Source organism: Engraulis encrasicolus, chromosome 11 (assembly GCF_034702125.1).
Source record: "Engraulis encrasicolus isolate BLACKSEA-1 chromosome 11, IST_EnEncr_1.0, whole genome shotgun sequence".
In the NCBI taxonomy this organism is placed as follows: domain Eukaryota; kingdom Metazoa; phylum Chordata; class Actinopteri; order Clupeiformes; family Engraulidae; genus Engraulis; species Engraulis encrasicolus.
Genome location: NC_085867.1, coordinates 45,214,481 through 45,219,809, shown reverse-complemented (window position 1 = coordinate 45,219,809; position 5,329 = coordinate 45,214,481). Strand labels below are relative to the sequence as shown.

At 39.9% G+C, this 5,329-nt stretch overlaps 1 long non-coding RNA gene across 2 annotated transcripts; it reads right to left on the bottom strand.

Annotated features, from left to right (window-relative positions):
• Positions 1-641: 641 nt before the first annotated feature.
• Positions 642-5,048, bottom strand: LOC134459040 (uncharacterized). 2 transcript variants are annotated; one of them, XR_010036753.1, is made up of 6 exons: positions 4,668-5,048; positions 3,754-3,893; positions 3,554-3,642; positions 3,188-3,304; positions 2,249-2,337; positions 642-762 (listed from the first exon to the last, which is right to left on the bottom strand). It is a non-coding gene; the product is annotated as an uncharacterized LOC134459040 (long non-coding RNA). The 2 variants fall into 2 exon arrangements; XR_010036752.1 differs by having other exon boundaries at positions 3,554-3,893.
• Between the last annotated feature and the right edge of the window lie 281 nt (positions 5,049-5,329).

Below are 5,329 nucleotides of genomic sequence, written 5' to 3'. Positions count from 1 at the left end.
TAAAGTGTCTTATTTTTCATGTGAAGCGTTGTCTTGCTTTAAGACAAGTTAAAAGAGGGAGTATGTCGCTAAGCTAGTGAAAGTCAATGCATCCATGTAGCATTGCTACATGCTACACGGATCCATTGACTTTCACTAGCTTAGCGACATGCTTCCTCTTCTAACTTGTCTTAAAAGAAGACAACGGCTTACATGAAAAATAAGACACTTTACCACCTATATAAACCCTGGCCAACGATTTTAACTGTATTAAGCCCCAAAATAGTGGCATACCCCTTTAAAGGTGGACGTGGAATATTTTTAGTTGTTCATTTCCAGAATTCATTATGCCCATTCACAAATGTTAACTTTTTAACAGATATTTACCACCACCAAAGTATTCAACATGACTGGGAAATTTGCACTTTTCATACATGAAAAGGGGGATCTTCTCCATGGTCCGCCATTTTGAATTTCCAGAAATAGACATTTTAGCTGCAAAACTCACTACACTTTGGTATTCATGCAAAAATCTAAATTAGCAGTAGACAGCACAGTTTCAATGAGCACCATAGATGCAATAACTACTCTGGCCACAATTTTACACAGTGCACCTTCAAGCAAGAGCAAACAATGTTTTTAAAAAATGAGCTGCTTACAAATTATGCATTTTAGTATTCTTTATTGTTTTGTTTCTTGTTGGGTGTGTGCCAAAGCGGTCGGCTGCCAGATCCATCTCCACATTTTTGATAGCGTTCATCTCTCCCTTGTTGCCTCTTCACACTGTAAGATATTAAAAAGCACACAAAGCAGAAGGGAAACGTTAGACTTAATGCAGATGTATGTGCAGGCACAAATTACATACGATTGTGAATGAACTGACACATACAGGTGCTGGCCAAAAAATTAGAATATCATGAAAATGTTTATTTATTTCCATAATTCCATCAATAATGTTACACTTTCATAGATTATAGATTCACGACCCACATTTTAAACTATGCCAATAATTTGTTTATTCTTGCATATTTTTGGCTTCAAGAAACCATGAATTAAGTAACTCACAAAATTAGAAGATTGTGATGAAATCACCATTCTCTTCAGAAAAAAAGAAACGGGTCATATTGTCACATCAAATCAGTTAAAATTCTCGACTTTCTAAATAACATGTCAATGTTTAATATTTGGTTAGAAATGTAATCGCCTTAATCACGGCAATGATGTATTTAACATTTCAGTCAATGGCACACATGCTTGACAGCATCAAATGCAAATTTGTTTATCATGGTCTCATCAGAGTCAAACAAACTAAGGATATGGGTTACTGGAACCATGTCCTCTGATCTAATGACATCAAGATAAACAAATTGGCTTTAGATGGTGTCAAACATGTGTGGTGGTAAAAAGCGATGTGTACAAAGGAAAGTGCCTCATGCTGAAAGTCAAGTATGGTAGTGGGAGTGGCATGGCTTGGGGCTGTGTGGGTGCCATCAACAGTAGGAAGCTGAATTTCACCAAAAGAAATATGCTTGTCAACATGTACTGTAACTACTGAAACAGATCATGATACTCCCTATAGGATTTCATTCGAATCTCACACACATCAATTATAGCCAGGTTCAGACTCAAAATGTAAAAGTTAAATGCAAGGCAAAGATAAAACGCACAACAATGACCTCCCTTTTAATCCCTTTAAATTTCGAGACAATTCAGGCCAACACGGCCCCTTCTCAGACACTATGATAGGCGTGTACTCAATTTTGCACCAGCATAATTTCACAAAAATGGGCAAATATGTCATTTAAGTTATACAATTGGCCTTAATTTTCTTATGTAAGCTCAAAAGATGTTGTATTACACTTACTCTATGAGCGTTTTGGGAATAACTTGTGTGTTCAAAATGTTACTTTTCAACAAGGGTATACTCATTATTGCTGTGCACTGTATATTTGAATAATTTCTTAAAAATGTGGGAACATGGAGCAGCAGGAATAAGCTGTGGGACCAATGGGCTGTGGGAACATGACCCCGTACACAGAACATACAGTCAACCTAGCCAAGTAGACAGTAGGTATTCCATCCACTTTTCAGGCCACCACAGAACAGCATCAGGCAAGTTCTGTGTGTGTGTGTGTGTGTGTGTGTGTGTGTGTGTGTGTGTGTGTGTGTGTGTGTGTGTGTGTGTGTGAGAGAGAGAGAGTAAGTGAGAGTGAGAGAGTGTGCACACCAGCATGCATGGGCTTTAATGCATAACATAAAAACAACTTACTTAGTACATTCTGATGACGTCCGAGGGCTTCTTGAATATGTAGTGAGGCCGACCCAGCAGAGTAGAAGTCCTGTCCTTTCATTTCAGTCCTACAGCACAAAAAGAATAAATAATTATGAATAATAGTTATTGGGATTTCACTGTGAAAATATTTAGTACAATTGGCATCCATGTTTACAATTAGTTTAGTTTATTGGTTTATTTCATCAGGGACCATGTGCAAAGTACATTAGTTACATAGTAAAAAAAAAGATGACCTGCACCACATTATAGCTAAAAGCTAATTTCCATCTGCATTCCCTGGGCAGGTAAGAAAACATATAACACACACACACACACACACACACACACACACACACACACTAAAATATGTCATATGCAAAAACTACCATATGCTCAGTGTCAAAACAGGTATGTGCAAAACTATTAGTGGTGACCAGACTGGGTACATGAAAGCCATTTCTTCACTCCAAGTGAGAATGAATAAAAGTTTGTAATGCCTTTTATGTGGGTGGGAAGGGCATTCCATTATTTAGTTGCTCTGCAAAAACAGATTGTGCAAATGTATGCTGTTACCCGGCTTGGGAGGCTACTATTTCCTCTGGTGGTAGATCTAGTTGTTCTAATTTGTTCAGAGCAAGGATGGATAAAAGTTTTCAGAGGTGGTGGAGCAGAATTGTGAATCATTTTGTGCACAAGTTGCACAGCAGAATATAGAATTAGGTTGTCAAAACTGAGCAAGTAATACTTGTCCAGTATGGCACAACACAATGGTGAAATTGAGACGTCTGTCCAAAACTTTTAAGATTTCATGGTAGTCTTGTTAGCCTGAGACCAGCTTGACATACATTAGTGTAAACGAGACATTATCAAGCCACTTACATATGTCTCAGCAGGATCAACAGTTAAAGAAGTTAAATTGTCAGCTCATACACTCACATGACAGTCCAAAAAGGTGTTCAGTGGCGGCTTCTTCTCTCACTTGCAGCTTCATACACATCGAGCGATGTTGATGCCAGGTCGATCAAGGAATGACTGTGCCTACTGTTTGCAATTCTACCCAAAGCAAAAAGAAAAAGAAACACAAAAAGGTTGAAAGTTTGTCATAGAAATACATAGAACATACAATAAACCTATTCAAGTAGACAGTAGGTATTCTATGCACATTCAGGCCACCAAACAACAGCATCAGGCAAGCTCTTATTGAGTGCAGTACAACAAGTGTGTGTGTGTGAGTGAGAGAGAGAGAGGGGGGGGGGGTGCCAGCATGCATGGGCTTTAATGCATAACATAAAAACAACTTACTTCATACATTCTGGTGGTGTCCAAGGGCTTCTTGAATAAATAGTGAGACCAACGCCGCAGAGCAGAATTCCTGTCCTTTCATTTGTGTCCTGTAGCAGAAAAAGAATAAATAATTATGAATAATAGTTATTGGGATTTCACTGTGAAAATATATAGGCCTAGTACAATTGGCATTCATGTTTACAACTCTCGGCTCATACCTTCAAATGACAGTCCAAAAAGCGTTTCAGTGGCGGCTTCTTCCCTCACTTGATGCAGAGGCAGCTTGCTTCATACACATCGAGTAGGCCTAATGCTGGTGTCAGGTCGATCAAGGAATGGCTGAACCTACCGTACAATTCTACCCAACCCAAAGCAAAGAGGAAAAGAAAGACAAAAAAAGTTTCAACGTTTTGCATACAACATGCATGCATGAGCTTTAATTCACAGTATTTTGATGAAGCCTAATCCATGTTATAGCCTATATCACAATGCAGTTATTAAACTAACAATACGACCATGTAGGATTTGTGTAAATGGGCTACAACAATCAAGGAGTTACAAACTGTGTGATGTCAAATGAATTCAGCTCAAAGTGAGCTAATAGCACAACACAGAATGTTTGCTGTCGGCGGCACAACATGGATACGGTGATTATTAAGCCATCAGAAATTGATTGAAAATAATCGAACACATCATGTACATCACACTCGCACCTATACCTAGCTTTTTTGGCGAATGTTATACAAATCACAGCGGTCCTAGTTACAGAACTACCGGTAGTAGTGCTAGTCGACCTTTGTTTCTGTCCCGTGTTGATAGGGTATGTTTGGGATGTTAGCTTCATAAAAGATTATCACCATTACTGCTAATGCCGCTAAAATGGACTCAAATAGCCCGATCATGACACATTTTGAGTGGGTTCATCAAAAGCTTATGATGCCACAGCCCGCCAGCCACAAAGACAGCAGCAAGTTAGCGCGATGCTGCGGTGTTATGATTCAGTGCTCGGCCAAGCCATTTCACGACACAACAGAGGAATTAACTCACTGGACTAAAACGCTGAAATAGTAGTGGCGACGGCGTGTGAGTGTATTTTACTTCTACCATAGTATTAAGTTAAATAATTACTTACCATCATTGAATGATCAAGTCACGACAGTGCAGTGTTGGACGAGACGCGACACAGGCGGATAGTTGAGTTCAGCTGAGGTAAACTGAAGAACGGTCTCTCTCTCTCTGAGGGTTCCAAAGTGACAGTTGGGGAACAAATTCAGTTTTGGCGCGTCCGGATTGCTTTATGTGGCCCGCACCCGCCACGCGCCTTCAAATCGGACTGAATTATTTTATTATGGCGCGTCCGGATTGCTTATCTGGCCCGCCTCCGCCAGGAGCCTTCAAAACTGACTGTCAAACTACTGGTCCGGATCGGAGCTGCCGCTGATCGGCAAAATGACTGTGACTGCTATGCGGATCTGCTGACTTGAAAACGGACCCGGCCCAAATCTAATTGCTGTCTGGGATGGGCAATTTTAAATGTTAAAACCCCACAATATAGCAGATTCTGTAAAACGTCTAACACCCATATCTATAATACTCTGCAACGACAGGGACATTTGTAGTACTGGGAAACTGATGTGGTCAAAGAATGATAGATGGTCATCAACAATGACACTTAGATTTCTTGTGGCCTTATTTGAGGCAACAGTAGCAGAATCCATATTGAGTTCGATATCATGGCAACCTTAAATCTTTGGCTGGGATCACCAGCAGTGCATTTGGGCGAGGCTCAACTGA